Raw genomic sequence first — 17,583 nt, 5'->3', positions numbered from 1 at the left:
TAAGACCTGGTACTGGAAGAAGGTAAAGGAGGGGTTGGAGAAATTCAGGAGACAGACTACCTCAAATATAGAATTTCATGTGGCAACCACGGTAGGAGACACAATTAGAAACAATTACAGTAATGAAGGAGAAGGTATGGAAGATACTGGAAAAGGGAAGACATTTAACATTTACTCAACTAGGAAAGGTTAATACTATAAGAATGATGGTACAACTAGTATTAGCACAAGTGCTAATAAACTTCCAACAAACCCAATAGATAAAAGCCTACAAAATATACAAAAAAGCAAGAAGAATTTGTGGAAAAAAGGAAACAAAAACCAAAGTTAAGATGATAAATGAGACTAGAAAGAAGGAAGGCAGATGGGGAATACTGTGTATACAAACATATGCACTACCAAGCAACACTTCAAACTGGATGGAAGTGTTAAAAAGGAATGAACAAATCATAGAAAAGACAGACAGCTTAGAATGATGAACAAAAGTGAATAAGGAAGCAATAATGGGCTAGAGTAGCAGGGAAAGATGGGAGACCAGAAAAAGAGAGGTGCAGGAGGAAATATCCTGAAAACAAAGAGATCTGGGAAAGCCATTGTATAAGACTAAACCAGGACACACTGAAGGAGATAAGCTAAGGCACAACAGTATTCAAAATGCTGAAAATGTTCCAGATAATACAACCGTATGAGTGCATACACCATAACAGTAGGTATTCAAGTAGAAAGTACAGTTGTGTAAAATCTTACCATAACAGTAGGTGACTTTCTCTTCACTGTTGCAGTATTTGCACCAAAGGGATCCCCTGTCAAGGGCAGCCTGATGTTTGGCTCGTATACCAACGCTTTAGGTTGTTACAGGCACATCGTGCATCACACATATGGTCCCCACTCATGGTATAGGGCATAAATGTGATGTACGGACATCCAAAACTGAAGAGCCCCAGGAGGATCAGCTGTCCAAAGAAAAACAGGAACATATACATCCAGAAAGGAAAAATGGAGGAAAAAAATGGGGAGGAGGGAGGGAGCGAATACTGCAAAAGTGAGCAGAGGAACATCTGCTGTTAGGGTAAGATTTTACACAACTGTACTATGTCCTTCCATATCACTGTTGCAGTTCTCTTCACTACAGGGAGACTACCATAGCTCAAGCATAAAGTTGGGAGGAAGAAGGCCCAGAAGAATCCTCCAGAAAACTAAGCAGGATAGCTCTGGCAAAGCCAGCCCTTGCCCTGGAAACACAGTCCAATTTGTAATGCTTATTGAAAGTATGTTCAGAGGGCTAAGTAGCAGCCTTGAGGATGGAACTGGTATCTGATCCTTTGAAAAAATCACCAAAAGAAGCCACAGCCCTGGTAGAATGATTCTTAACAGAAGAAGAGAGGTTTTTCTTATGAAAACAGTAACAAAAGGAAATAGCCTTAGACATCCAGGATGGAATGTTTGCTTAGAAAAAGCCAAACCTAAAGGCCTAGGATAAAATAAAAAAAGTTGTTCAGATTTGTGAAAGGCTTTAGTCTTTTTCAAATAATACTCAGATTGTCTAAGCAAATTCAAGGTGTGAAGAACCTCCTCACTAGCACAGTGCAGAGAAGGGAAAAAGTGGGCAAATGAATAGACTGATTAAGAGACAGCTCATTAACCACCTTGGGCTTAAAAGAAAGATTAATGCCAAGAAATGTATAGTTATCCCCTTTGGGAAAAACCATGTATCCATGAATTACCACATAGGTGGCAGTACACTAAACACCAAAATGTAATGAGAGACTTAGGGACACAGGTGGACGGTGGTCTCATCTTCGATAACCACATTGCCACAACAGTCAGGAAATCCTTCTATGTGGCACACCTCATCACTAGGGGCTTCTCATCCAGAAAAAAGTATGTCATTGTCCCACTGTACTCATCCCTCATTAGACCCATTACAGAGTAAAACGCTCCATTTGGTATGTACCTCACAAGACATCTGTAACAGCTTGAAAGGCCGCAGAAATACCTCACTAAAAGAATCACAGACCTAAAGCAGATGCCCTATGCTGACCGTCTAAAAAAACTCCAGTTATAATCTGTGGCATATCATCTACTCAGAGGCGCTCTCTGCTTAACATAAAATGCCATGTCAAACCCTGATTGGACATGCTCCACTTAAATAAATCCCAATCCCTCAGAGCCACATGCTCCAGGGATCTAAACCTTGTCATCACAATGAACAAAACATGCTGGAGGGATAGGTTCCTGACCCAGAGACTCCCCATACTCTGGAATAGACTGCCCATACATGTCAAGCAGAGCGCCTCCTTAGCCCTCTTCAAAAGGAACCTTGACGATTGGATGGGAGATAGGATATTCGCCCCTGGGATCACATCAGTTGCCCTGTTAGACAGGGGTCCAGGGAAGTAAATATTGTGGGAAGAAATATCCAGGGAATTGTTATGGCTAGGCTTTTGTAGGCCCTAGTACCGATAGCCTAGTACCAACCTATGAACCTATTAGTATGAAGAGATACTTTGTCCCTACGGAAAACCAAAAAGGCAGGTACAGCCATACAGACCTGAAGCTTAGACACCCTTCTAGCTGAAGTACAGGCCAAAAGAAGAATAGTCTTCCAAGCACAGTGCTGTAGGGAAGCTGAAATTTCAGGCTCAAAAGGAGCCTGTGTCAATTTTTCCAGAATGAAATTAAGGTCCCAGGAAGGAGGAATAGGCCTACCAGGGGGACCTAATATGAAGGACGCCTTTAAGAAATTGTTTGACCAAAAACCTAGAAGCCAAAGGAGGAGAAAGGCAGAGAAGCAGAAACAACTGAAAGGTGGGCTTCAAATGAAGAATATGCCAACCCAACATTGAGCAACTCACACAAATAAGACAAAACCAAAGCAACTTCCACAGAAAGTGGATCCAGGTTACAAGCAATGCACCGGATAAATAAGATTTTCTGGTAGTAGGTTTTCTGGTCTCCTGCAGAACCCAAAGCATGTCCTCAGAAGAAAAGGTGCCTAAAAGGGGTCAAAACCCTATCACCCACAGTGTCAGTTGAAGATTGGACAAGTGGGGGTGGATGACAGACCCCCTTGTCTTGTGTGAGTAGATCCACCCTGTGTGGCAACGTGTGGTGATTGTCCTTATCTAAGTGAAGAAGAAGAGGGAACCAATGCTGTCTGGACCAAAACAGGGTCACCAACAAGATTTTTGGGGAGTTTTGTTCTATCTTGAACAAGACCCTCGGTATGAGAGGAAGGGGAGAGAAGGCATAAAGAAATATCCACTTCTAGGATAAAGAGAGGGCATCCACTTTCCAAGCCAGAAGACATGGGACTCTGGTGCAAAAGACAGGAAGTCATCTGTCCAGTGAGGAGTACCCCACTGGTGGACAATGTCCACGAACACATCTCTGTTAAGCATACACTCATGAGCCTGTGTTATGGACCTGCTCAAAGAGTTTGCCACTATGGTCTGCTCTGAGGGGAATATAAACTGCCTGAAGAGTGACCTGATACTGGACAGCTAGATCCCAAACCTGAAGAGCTAGTCTGCATAGGAGGTAAGACAATTTCCCCCTTGCTTGTTTATGCAACACATTACTGTGGTAGTGTCTGTAAAGATCTTGAGTGGACCTGGTAGAAACTGAAAATGGAAGGCCTGAAGATCAAGGAGTGTACTCATCTCCTTCAGAGGGCTGAAGGAAGCACTCCACCCAATGTCTGAGGTGTTTGAAAACAGCTTCTGAGAGAGGAGTGGCGGCACTGAGGCTCTAGCTTGAGGCATGGAAGAAAAGTAACTAGAAAATCCAGAGCATGAGAATGTTGAAGCCAAACTAACTTCAAGAACCACTGAAGCTACCTCATATCGAGTCTGGCTATAGGAAGCATAGCGATAGTGGAGGCCATTTAACCCAGGGCCTGTGATACAAACTGGCAGAGACTGAGACCAGAGAGAGAAGAGACTGAAAATAAGCCATTAGAGTCACAGCCTTGGGAGGCAGCAGGGATGCCAGAGTAGGAATGGTCTGGAGCCTGCAGCCTAGAAAAACATGATCCTGAGATGGAATGAGGAAGGACGTTTGGAAATAAACAGTAAATCCCAGACTTTGCATGAGGCAAATAGCATAATGAAAATGCTGGAGCAGAGTCCCCAGAGAAGAAGCCCGAATGAGCAGGTCGTCCAGATAAGGAAATATTTGAATCCCCCTCATCGTGCAAAAGGCAATGATGAGTGAGGCATTTGCTGAAGATCCTTGGGGCAGTAGAAAGACCAAAGGGCAATGCAGAGAACTGAAAATGCAAGTAAGAAAGAGAGAGATGCAAATACTTCTTGAAAAGGGGTTGAATAGGAATGTGAAGATCGGCATTCTTGAGATCCAGAGAGATTAAGAAAGTCTGAGGAAGAAAAAGAGGAAACAGGGTCTGGAGAAACAACATTCGAAAAGATGGAACTTTCAGAGATGTAGAGCTGTGAAAGATCCATGATGGATCTCCAGGTGTCTTATTTTCTGATGACCAAAAACATCCTTGAACAGAACCCTTTCCCCCTTTCAGACACAGACACTGTTGGGTAGTGCCCTGAGACAACAGACTCTGGAGCACATGTGGAACATGTGTTCCTGAGGATACTGAGGAGTGCCCACAAAAGGAGGAAGGGATTTCCACACCATGAAATACCCCTGATGAATGATGGACAGAACCCATGAATCCTGAGTGATCCTTAACCAACTGTGAAGGGAGAGGAAAAGATGAAGAGATAAAGGAACCTGACTTTGACGGGAAAGAAGACAGTCAGACAAAACCTGGCTTGTCTGGAAAAGGAGGCCTCTGAGTATTGGGAATCTGAGCAGACTTAGCAGGAGCAGCCCTCCTAGAATCCTTTTTACTCTTCAAAGTAGGGCGAGACTGTCTACGGACAAAGGCAGGCTTAAAAGGATAATTCCTCTGAAATTTAGGAAGAGGAGAAACAAAAATTTGTTTCAATTCCTGCATGCCTTACCCATCTCTAGAAGAGACTTAAAAAGCTCAGTAGCAGCAGAACCAAAGAGATTTTATTGTCAAGATGAGCATCCATCAATTTAGCCTTAATATCATTAGGCAAGGGCTGAAGGTGAAGCCAGGAATAGCACCTCAAGACACAGCCAAAGGCAGTAGCTCTAGCAGAAGCATTAGCTGCATTATAACTGTACTTAATGGAATGGTGGGCCACCTGAGGAGAAAATCCCAACAAAGAAAGGACCGAAGCTTTCTCTTCAGTGTCTAGAAGATCTGAAATAACCTGAAAAGCCTGAGAAAGAAGGGCTAAAACATACCTGGTCATATGGGTCTGATAATGCACAGCCCGAAAGGCTAGAGTAGTAGCAGTGTACACCTTTTTGCCCAATCTCTCCATGGCCCTGTTGCTCTTATCAGAAGGAAGCCGTTAGTAGAGGAAAAAGCTTGTAAGAACTATCAGAAGAAACAGAAATAACAGAGGGGTCAACCAAGGTACACTTGTAAAGAAATTTACAATCATTATGCACCTTATAAAACCTATCAGGCTTCTTAGGAGCAGGGAGCTGGGAATGAAGAGCCTGAAAAGCTGCAGAAAAAGTGTCCAAGGCAGCCAGATGTCTGTTAGTCAGACATCTGCATCACCACAATAAAATGTGCTTCTGTTTTAGTATTATACTGAATCCATTCCTCAAAAGCTGTAGAAATGATAGAGACTATACCTGTAATTTCTGCTGCTGACAGCAGTGAAACAAAATAATCAGATCTAGATTACATGTTTGCAAGGGAGTGCCTTCTGCAAGGGAATGCAATCTGAATGACCAGTATGTAACTCTACTTGACCCTCTCTAAATGTAGTACTGGTCTTTGAAGATAACATCACCCCAATACATACATGTAGATGCATGTGTCTGCATGCACAGAAATACACACACACACACACACACACACACACACACACACACACACACACACACACACACACACACACACACACACACACACACGCACATAATGAACCACTGCTGTGTTACTGTAATACCTCACTTGAGTGTTTCTCAGTTAGTGACAGAGCTCAAGGTGATTTTAGAAACACTGTGATAGTTCTGTTCCATACACTTCACTACTGCAGTTTTAAACAAAATATTTTCAAGCAAGAATAGAGCATTCCATATTAAAATAACAACACTGAGTAATTCAATACAGGACAAAGCCTTAATCTCATCAACATATTCACCATATGGTACTGGGACCAGAAAATCTCTGCGGGACTTTTCCCAATAACAATGCTTACTGTTTAAAATGTGTTATTTGCTGTTTAATGTATTCTCATTTTGTGGAGCTTTTCTTCCCTGGCAACTGCTGAGAGGGGGCAGCTTGTCTATCAAGTGGACCATCCCAGTAAACAAATATAAAAAATAAATAATAAATATTCAGTTGTTAGAGACTCCTCCTTACCTTCACGTCTAATCAAAAGTGACAGAATGAAGGGTATTTGTTTCTCCCAGATAATAACACTTTGGCATTGCTTAGTTTGCAATGTATCTGAAACAGAAAGAAAATGTATTTTATTTCCACAGTCATGAAGACAGGCTACTCCAGATGAGAAGAATGCAGTATGGCATTATTATACCTAATGACATTTTATGTTGTGTTTCCCAAACATTCTGACAACAAATCATCCGTTAATACTGCACTAATGCAAATGTGACTGCCACAGTAACTTTCTGAAATGAAGGCTGGGTCATTTATATTGCAATATTTGAAGCAAAATAAAGTTCTGACTATCTGGTCCTTCACCGTATAATTTGTGCTAAGAACATGCTATGCATTGTAGAACAAATAATGAACTACTCAGCTTGCTTTAATTATTTCAGTGCCTTAAACAGGTGTCTCAGCTTCAAACTTTTATATTCTTTTGCCTCATCCTGAAGAGCAGATAAACCTTAGTGGGCAAAGAAAAGCCTACTCTGTTCTAAGACTCAACTGATCTCCTCCTCCTAGCGTTGTTTTGCAATACAATGTCACTGGTTGACAGTTGGATGTCTAAGCCACATACCATAAATCAGAACAGGGACTCAGTCTGCATTTTCAAAGCCTCTGCCAGTATTTTGCTGCAAACCTTTATAAGGGGAATAAGGTGATAGTCTTCAATCCTATGTCTCTCCCTTCTTTGCATACAAAGTACAGTTGTGTACACTTACCATAAATGTAGATGTTCGAGTGTATTTTGTGTTGCAGTCATTACATTTGGGTAATCTGCTGGCAGGTTGCCCTCAGTCCGCCTGAATTCCAAAGTCTTGGGTCCTGCGTCAGTTTCTGTCTTCTCTTCCATGACGTCAGGTCGTCAGGGTTATAAAACATGCAGCCGACGCCATTTTCTTTAGTTTTTCTTGCCCCCGATGTCAGGTGCCCCCAAAAAGGTAGCAATATTATATATATACACATACATATATAAATATACATATATATATATATATTTATATATGTGTGTGTGTATATATATATATATATATATATATATATATATATATATATATATATATATATATACATGCATCAATATAAACTTTACCTTCATCTACAAGCAAATACACCACATAGGTTGTAGAAGATAGAGAAGGAAAGATAAACTGTAGAATGACAGGGGGATGGCGGGAGGGTAACCTGGACTGCAACAGTGAATACACTCGAACATCTACATTTATGGTAAGTGCACACAACTGTACCGTGTTTTTCATGTTTCACTGTTGCAGTCATTACATTTGGGTAGAATTCCAAAGCTATGGTTGGGAGGCTGGAGCTAAACAGCATTAGGTGTGGCTATAAGACCCTGCAGCACTGCAGTGGCAAAGCTTGCCCTGGACTTAGAGTAGAGAGGCAAATGGTAATGCTTTGTAAAGGTGTGAACAGAACTCCAAGTAGCAGCCTCTAGAATGTCTTTGGTTGGTACTCCTCTGAGAAAAGCTGCCGAAGTAGCTGCAGCTCTGGTGGAATGAGACCTAATGCCCTTGGGCACAGGTTTACCATGGTGTAAGTAGCAGAAACGGATGCAGTGGCTTATCCACATTGAAATTGTCTGCTTTGAGATAGCCTTTCCTTCTGATCCTGCAGCTTATGATACTAGTAATTGCTCAGTTTTTCTTAGAGCTTTTCACCTGCTCAAGTAGAATCTTAGCTGTCTGTGTATGTCCAAGGAATGCAGAATTCTCTCCCCTTTGTTCTGCGGATTTGGATAAAAAGTTGGCAGATGAATTGTTTGGTTAAGAGCCACACTGGAAATGACCTTAGGCATAAAAGTAGGATTTGTCCTCAGAGACACCCTGTCTGGGTAAAATATGATAAAAGGCTCTACAGCCATGAGGGCCTGTAGCTCTGAAACTCTTCTTGCTGAAGTAATTGCTAGCAGCACAGCTGTCTTCCGTGATAAGAACTTTATATCAGCAATAGCAACTGGTTCAAATGGAGGCAGGGTGAGCTTTTCCAACACATAATTGAGGTCCCATGCAGGTAAGGGTGATCTTCTAGGAGACTTTAAATTTTTGGCTCCTCTAAGATACTGCTTTAGTAAAGGACGAGAAAAGATTGGTGGCTCTGTATTGTAATGAGCCAAAATGGCTGAGGCATGGATTTTGATTGATGAGAAAGATAGGCCTTTGTCAAGCATTTGTATTGTAATGAGCCAAAATGGCTGAGGCATGGATTTTGATTGATGAGAAAGACAGGCCTTTGTCAAGCATCTCAGTTAAGTATTGTAATATCTGAGGAATATGTGGTTCTGCTGTATCAGTTCCTTGTGCTTGATTCTAAGCACAGAATCTCTTCCATTTGTCAGCATAAGATTTTCTAGTACTAGGCCTTCTGGCTTCCAAAATGACATCCATCACAGCTTTACTGATGTGTCGTTTGTATGATTACAGGATTAGCTATGCTGCCAGGTTCAGAGTCTGTAGATGATTGTGCAGGATCTGATTGTTTTGCTGGGACAGTAGTTGTGATTTTTGAGGCAAGGTCAAAGCTGGGTATTGAGACAAGTTCCTTAGGACTGGGTACCAGTATTGGCGGGGCCAGTCAGGGGCAATTAATATCATCTTTGGCTTCTCTTGTCTGACTTTTAGGAGGACCTTGGGTAGAAGAGGCAGAGGAGGAAAGGCGTAAACTGATGGGTTTTTCCAACTGAAGGATAGGGCATCCACTTTCTATGCTTGTCTATGATAAGTCCTTGTACAGAATCTTTTCAGTTGATAATTTTGAGGAGAGGCAAATAAATCTATGTCTGGGCTCTCCCATTTCTCTGTTATCATGCTGAAGACTTGTAGATTTAGTTTCCACTTGTGAGGATCCATAAGGTCTCTGCTTAAATCATCTGCCAGAGTGTTTTGTTTTCCTGGCAGAAATTGAGCTTGAAGATGTATTTGGTAGGTCAAAGCTGTGTTCCACAGTGCCATGGCTAATCTGCAAAGGGGGTATGAGTGTGTGCCCCCTTGCTTGTTTATATACCACATAACTGTGGTGTTGTCCATCTTTATCAGTAGTTGTCCTGGATGAAGTAAGTCCTTGAAGGCTGTTAGGGCATTTTGAACTGCTAGCATCTCTTTCTGGTTGATATGTACATGCATTTGGTGCCCATATGCCCTGCATGCATCTTTCTGCCATGTGGGTCCCCCAGGCATAATCTGATGCGTCTGTTGTTAAGGTTTGGCTGGCAGGGGGTATAGTGAAGGGCCATCCCATGTTTAGGTGGCAGACCTTTGTCCACCATAGAAACTCCTGTTGCAGGCAAGGAATGAGAGGAATCATTGTTTCCAGACTGTGTGAATGTTGACTCCATAAACTTTTTAGGTACCATTGAAGTTTCCTCATATGCACTCTTGCATATGGAATTAGTAGGATGCAGGATGTCATGAAGCCCAGAGCCTGCAGAATTTGTCTTGCAGAAGACTATGCTTTTGTTGCCATCAGTTTGAAGTAAGTAGTCAGTTGCCTTTGTTTGTCTGGCGTGAGGTAAGCCATCTGGGCAGTTGTATTCAAGCTTGCACCCAGGAATGTTATCTTTTGAGAGGGTACCAGTTGTGATTTCTTTTCGTTTATTGTGTACCCTAGGCATGTTAGAAGCCTTTTCACAAATGCCAGGTGTCGTAGAAGAGTGTCCTTGTTCTCTGCTTGAATGACACAGTCGTCCAAGTAAGGATATATTTGAATACTTCTTTGCTTGCAAAATGCAATTACTATTGCCAGGCACTTTGTAAAGACTCTGGGCGCAGTAGATAAGCCAAAGGGCAGTGCAGAGAATTGGTAATGCATTAAGCCAGCCTTGAATCTGAGGTATCTTCTGCATGACTGTCTTACTGGGACATGCAGGTATGCCTCTTTTAGGTCTAAAGTCACCAGCCAAGCATTCTTGCCCAGCATGGGCAGAAGCTGTTGCAGAGTGAGCATTGTGAATTTTGGAATGTCCAGGTATGTGTTCAAAATCGATAAATCCAGTATTGACTGCCAGGCCCTGTCCTTTCTGGGTACCAAGAACAGTTTTGAGTAAAAACCTTGTCCTTTTTCCTTTTGGTACTGTCTGAATGGCCCCCATATCCAAGAGGGACGTAACCTGTTTCTGTGCCTCTGCCCATTGTTTTTTTGGCAGATCTGGCCAACCATTTGTCATTGGCAGAGTGTGGATATGGAATCTGTATCCTTGTGATACGATGTTTAGTACCCACTTGTCCTGGGTTATTAACTGTCAATTTTGAGAAAAAAGTGCTAATTTTCCCCCTATGGGTGCTGCCAATAGATAAGTGCTTGGTGTAGGCAGAGGAAAGTCATTGGGATTGCTTTCTGTAGGTTTGCACTTTATCTCCTCCAGATTTGGAGGTGGATGCACCCCATTGCTTTGATCTGTATGAGTCTTGAGCCTGGTACCTGGAACCCTTAGGGCATCTGGATTTGCCCCTTTGAGCTCTGTCTGACACAGGAAAGGACCAATTTTTTGTAGGCCAGTGTCTACTGAATCTAGGTGGCTGCACTTGTAAGAAATCTTTAACAGTTTGCATGGACTTAGCTTTGTCTTCCATTTTCTTTAAAACCTCTTTTGCCTTGATACCAAACAGAGAATCATGCTGTAAAGGTGCATCTAGCAATTTAGCTTTAACATGATCAGGCAAATTTTGTTCCTTTAACCAGGCATGCCTCCTACTCACAGATCCAGTAACTGCGACCTTGCAGGAGGCCTCTAAAGAATCAAAACCACATTGCAAAGTATGCTTTCCAACTTGTTCTGCTGCATGCAATAATTCCTGCAATTCCTTATTTTCTGCACATTCTGAAATCAACATCATTTTCTGTTTCAGCAATCCCATAACATGTTGTTGGTACTTAAGCATATGAAATTGACAGTTTAAGGCCCTGAATGCCAAGGTTGCAGCTGTATAAACCTTTTTTCACTATAGCTCCCCAACTGGAGGATGACAGGCCCTCTCTTTTCAGTATCTAGAGGAAACAGCTAGATTGATGGGTCAAGTCATACACAAGAAGCCTTAAGATCATCATAGAATTTCTTCATGGAACTCTACATACCACATAGTCACTACATGGTAGTGCTTCAAACTCACTCATTGTTACAGTCACATATATCTAAATAGCTACATGCATGTCAAGGAAATACTAACACAAAACAGATTAACAGGGTCATAAATTTATACAAATCCAGTAGTATATCAGCCATTGATGACTTAGATAACACTGCCATAGAAGAAGAACCCTAAACAGGTTCACCTTTAAATATATTCTATATATGGTTTAAATACTACTTTTATTCATTAACTATTAGTGAGGAAGTTTGTATAACTATGTACTTCCATCTGAATTCCTTCAGAATCCATTTGACACTGCACATGATTTTCTTTTCTAAATCATACTCCACTGCAAACACTTTGGTAATGCTTGTCAAGGAAGGTACCCATCATTTTGCAGTAGTGTTCAGTTTTCTGACTCAAAGGAGAAAGCAGTACAAATGGACAGTGCCAAACCAAATTACAGATTTCATCTATAGCACATTAAGTCACTAGTAAAGGAAAAAAAAAATGTTTCTTCTTTTCAAAATACTAGAAAATGTATTCAGCATTTTACAGCAACTTAATCCTCTTCATAGGTTTGATTGTCAAGCTTATGATCTACTGTACTCCAAGCAGCTTCATTGCTCATGTTTATACTTTATATCGTTCACCTACATGTACGAGTGCACTTTTCATTCTGTCAAATCATCACTTTGTCAACAGACGGGGAAAGCTGAATGCAGAGGATGCTGAAATGAAGAAGATAAAATTCATGTGGGTTTGGGTTTTTAATGACAAAACCGTTGGATATACCGAAAGTTTCAGCATTAGGGATTGGAGGTGAGTGTGTGTGTGTGTGTGTGTGTGTGTGTGTGTGTGTGTGTGTGTGTGTGTGTGTGTGTGCGCGCGCGCAAGTGTTTCTGCATTAGGGTTAGCATAAAGGCTAGTGAATGGGATAGATTTAGTTTTGTGCCTGTGTGCTGGTATATGTGATATGTGTCTGAGTATTGTGTAGTAGCAGTGTTATGAAAGGGTTTTCCTAAGGTAAGGCTCAGGATTGGAGTTAGGGGCAGGGACAGGGTTAGCAGACCTTACTAAAGTGGTGTAGAGGCATGCTAGTTCACAATTAAGCAGACCAGCTTCAGCAAACACATCTGCAGTGACTTCATTTATTCTGGCAATTAAACCCATTTCACATGCTCTGCTGAGCATATTATTTACTTTCAGCCATGCTGAACATAAACTCGGAACTGAAACTTCTGCCCCTTCTACACAAACATGGCTAGAAATCTGCTAATGCACTTAGGTTTGCCTGCAGGGCTACAAATTTTAGCCTCTACTACATTCAACTGCAGACACTTTAAGAAACATCAACAGGTAGCATTTGATATTGCAGTAGCATCGGCCCCTGTATCAATCTTAAAATTCACTTGTGTTCTAAGAATAACAAGTCTCACTTGCCAGTAAAATGCTTTTTGAACATTATTTTTCAGTTTTACTATAAAAACAACACATGTAATTAAGCAGATGTTTCAAATGAGAGTAAAATTCCCCAGTACTTTAAATCCCTTAAACTTTCTGCTTCATGTCGCATACTGCCCTGACTCAGCATGATAACAGCCACACCTCATCCATTTGCCAAGCTTATACTTAACTCCGCTTACTGTGCATTGACACTGACCAGAATTATAACCCTTTTTAAAATTGTTATTTACACAGTATTTTAATTCACACACACAATTTGCCATATTTAAATTAGCATTTAGTTTTTTGACTAACTCTGGCTCAATTGCAATTGCAATTTGTATTGACTTTTCTAAAGTTAAATTATCTTCAAGTTGAAACTTTTTTTAACACCTTTATTGAATTATCAATTGCCACGGTGGTGCAGCGGTTAGCGTTGCCGCCTCACAGCAAGAGGTTTTCCAGTTCGATTCTTGGCTGGGGTGCCTTCTGCATGTCCTCCCTGTGGTCACGTGGGTTTGCTCCGGGTGCTCCGGTTTCCTCCCACATCCCAAAGATGTGCTGTAGGTGGATTGGACACTCTAAGTTGGCCCTAGGCGTGAGTGCGTGCGTGTGTGTCTTCTGTGGAAGGTTGGGCACCGGGCTGGCAACTCGACACTGTAAAACTCCACCACTGCCAATCATGAGTGGACAGATGATCCACTGTGGCGAACCCTAACAGGGAAAAGATGAAAGAAGAAGAAGAAGATTGAATTATCAATTATAACGCAGGCAAGCTTACATTTATATAAAAGTAATCAAACCATACTAACAAGTTCACATTTACAAACATTATAGGATATATAAGAATATATGTGCTGTATAATCTAAGCAACATTACATCCATTATTCAAATCCTCCCTTCTCTTAAACCTCAGTCCACTTTCAAAACAATATCTGCATATATTGTTCCCAAAAATTTCCATTTTGCTATGTAATTTACTCCTACACTTTTCAAAAGATAAAACTTCTTGCTCTTTTGTCTGTGTTACAATATTCATTATTTCAAGTATAGTTGATTTAGATTTTGATTTCCATTTTCTAGCAATTGCTTTTTTGACAGCCACCAGAATTAAACTTAACAAGATCTTACTATGTCTAGACAATTCAGATCCTGTACACCAGCTAAAAAAAATCCTTAGTTACACTCATTTGCTCACCCAGTATTCTTGACAATGTACTCTTTACAGAATTTTTAATGTCTGCCAATGCATTACACTCCCAAAACACATGTTCCCAGTTATCACTTTTTTTCCCAACCACAACTGTAACATTTGCCATCTACCTGAGCTAAAATTCTTTGTAGTCTGGTAGGGGTATAAAAATACCTATGCAAACACTTCCAGACAAAAATCTGAAATCTTCTACACTTTGTTGTATATTTGGGAGCTATAGATATGTCATCATATTGTTTCTTTGTGAATTGCATATCTAATCTCTCTTCTCAATCTTTTCTAACCGCTTCTTTTTGATTCCTACAGTTATCGTGCAATATTTTATGTGCCCTACTAATTATCCCTTTTTCAACAGAGGCTTCTATTCTAGATTCAGTTAAAAACTCAACCACTGCAGGTCTTTCATTTAGGATTCCCCTACCATTTTTTCTTTGTCTATATTCTGATATTAATCCCTGGCAGGGAAGGCAATCACTAGCCTGCAAGCCAAATGTCTTCTTGGCCTCTTCCCGTTCTATTACCTTTTCTTCTCTAATTATTTTTCCCAATACCTTGGTTCCTTTGCCAGCTTTCTCCAGTAAATTCCAGCCCTTTCTTGTCTATTCTCAGTTTTGACTCACTTTTACACCAACCTGCCCAATCAAATACTGTTTCTAATCTGTTCATCTTTTTTGCCATTATATCCACAATTTTCATCCAGTTAATACTTAAAGAGAAATATAGCAAAAGTATTTGTGGAAGTTGAGGAATGGTAAAAACAACATAAAGTAAAATATAAAAACATGGTGAAAGACTTTGAGAAAGAAACTCAAGATGTGATAGAGTAGGAGAAACAGAAGATAAGTATGATGAGAAAAATAAAGAAAAAATAAGACAATGTTGGATAGACAAAATATTTTTATAGAAAATGAAGACAGAAGTGTCACCATTTTAGGAAAGGAGATAAAAAGAAGGGAAAGTAAGATGAATGGAAAGTAGATAAGAATTGGGTAGTAAAATGTAAACATGAAGAAGTTATGGAAATAGCGGAAAAGTTTGAAGAAAGAAATTATAAAAAGGAAAAAGTTTCTAAGGGGTAGTTGTAAAGTGAGTAAAATTCCAGATACAGCATCATGTAAATCAGAAGAAAGAATTGAATTGAAAGAATTGGTAGAGATTAAAAGTGAGGGGAATAAAGACTCAACACCAGGATTGGATGGGTTAAGTTACAAATATCACGAGGGAGTGAACATAAAGTATTAGTGGAAATAATTAATAGTTTGTGTGTGTGTGTGTGTGTATATATATATATATATATATATATATATATATATATATATACTGGGTGATTAAACTGATATGGAAGAAAAATTACAAAAATATTAAAAAATGGAAGCCAATAACATGGAGGAATACTGATTATTATTAAAATAATACAAAAAGGATAGGGATTGTTTTGGAAGAAATGATTGGGAAAGGTGTTTATGAAGTAAAGGGAAACAAGTAAAGGAAATAATAAAATAAGTAATAAATGCTATTTAAGGGACAGTAATGAAGTAAGGTTTGTTGTGGGTGATGTAGCAGAATCATTTGATTTATAAGTCATAAGGCAATGTGGGATATTGTAGGGGATTGTGGAGCTTGGGGAAAAACAATAAATATATAAAAGAATTGAAATGAAATGTCTTGAGTGAATTCATCATAAATAGCAGGTTAGAAAAGAAAAAAAAAATTGAAGAATGGGTAAAATAGGGGGTTCCAATGAGCATATGTTTATTTGTGCTTATAATGAATGTAATAACATAGATGTGCATTGATGAAAAGAGAAAAGCAGGAGAAGAAATGGAAAAATATATAATAATGCATGTATGTATTTCATGTGCAGATGATTTAGTTACTGTAGCAAAAATTCTGGATGACGAAAACTGTGAGAATCATGGAAATGAGGTTATTGTAATCTGGACTGAGATTAAATTGATCAAAAAGTAAAGTTTTTGTGAAATAAAGAAGATAAACAGAATATATTTTACTACAAATGAGTCCAATATATTAGGAATTAGGTTTGGTGAAAGTGGAAAGAAATTTTGGATGAAATAATAGTCATTTGGTGGAAATCTTTCTATTTATCATTTGGAAAGAAGGTACATATGTTAATATGTATATATTATGAAAGTTTCGATAGTTGTGGAGTACATGTATGTTTGCTGAAAGAATGGAAATACAATTGTTAGAGATTTTTTTTCAGTTTTATTGGGGATCAAAACTCAATACAATTAAATGAGATTGAATATAATAAGAAAGAAAAATGAGGTTTGAATGTAAAAATTTAATTGAATATTTGATGTCTATTCACCTTTTTTAAATTAAAATATTAGGGAGAAGGAAAATAGCTTGAAAGCAAAATTTACTGCATGTAAAATATGGAGATATAGAAAAAATGAAACAGAGAAAGAAAATATGTAAAATGGTGGAGATGATGCCCACCATGGGTTCCCTTATGTCCATGTGCAGCACTGGGTATCTCTTTCCGGTACAATGATACCATGTTTGCTAAGTAGAGATCCCCCCTTTACCCCAGCTCATCTGCAGAGTAGTACTGTTGGTCTGCCAACTAGATTCTCATGTCCTCTGGCAAAATGCTAAGGGCTTGTTCCCTCATCAAAAGGTCTGCCAGCCCCTCCAAAGTGGAGAACTGACTCTCACTCACCCAGCTATGAAAATAAGTGCACATCTCAGCAATATAATCACACACACACTTTCATCTGCCTTGCGTCTATGCTCACAAAACATTTCTCTGCAAGCTTCAGGTGTTAACTTAAAACATACCAATAAATATTTTTAACTGTATCATAGCCTAAACAATCAGTATCAGACAATTTAGAAATAGAAGTTACAGCTTTACCATGGAGTAAGGGGATCAGGAACCATACCCAGAGCCCTTTGTCAAAATTATCACCCTCTATAAATTGCAGAAGAAATTTACTGACCTTTGTTGCTTCTGGGGTTCAGTTATTTCCTTCCCCATTACTGTCATGACTCTGATGAAGAGTCAGCATCTCCCTCTCATGCTGACACTGCTTCCCTTTTTCTTTCCAAATGCCAAAGTCTCGCTGCTGATTCCAATTCCATATGTTTCTCCTTTTCTTCAGCCTCCAAGTGCCGCAGTCTCTCTGCTGATTCTAATTCCAAATGTTTGGCCTCCAGCTGAAGTCTATTTAACTCCAGATTAATTTTTAAGTCCTCTGAGGAAAAGTTGAACTGTTCTGTTTCTGAGGGCTGCAAATTCCCATAGCCAGACTGGTTATCCTCCTGGATGCTGGTATGAGCTGTGACTAAGGCTGAAATAATTTCCTCTTTAGTCAGGATGGCATACACCAGTCATTTGGCTTTGGACACCTTGGTCAACTGG

General features: G+C 39.9%; 1 protein-coding gene across 1 annotated transcript in view; it reads right to left on the bottom strand.

Moving 5' to 3' along the window:
* The window catches only part of NR1I2 (nuclear receptor subfamily 1 group I member 2), a 1,633,990-nt gene that overhangs the window by 1,239,276 nt on the left and 377,131 nt on the right, over positions 1-17,583 (bottom strand). The window contains exon 2 of the mRNA XM_044071501.1: positions 6,431-6,517. The gene's annotated coding sequence lies outside the window, so the exon portion shown is untranslated. The remainder of the gene's footprint in view (positions 1-6,430; positions 6,518-17,583) is intronic.

The sequence above is a fragment of the Protopterus annectens genome, chromosome 5.part0, assembly GCF_019279795.1.
Source record: "Protopterus annectens isolate FY-2018-M chromosome 5.part0, PAN1.0, whole genome shotgun sequence".
NCBI classification, from domain to species: domain Eukaryota; kingdom Metazoa; phylum Chordata; order Ceratodontiformes; family Protopteridae; genus Protopterus; species Protopterus annectens.
Note: the sequence above shows the minus strand (reverse complement) of the source record. Positions and strands in the feature narration are given on the sequence as shown.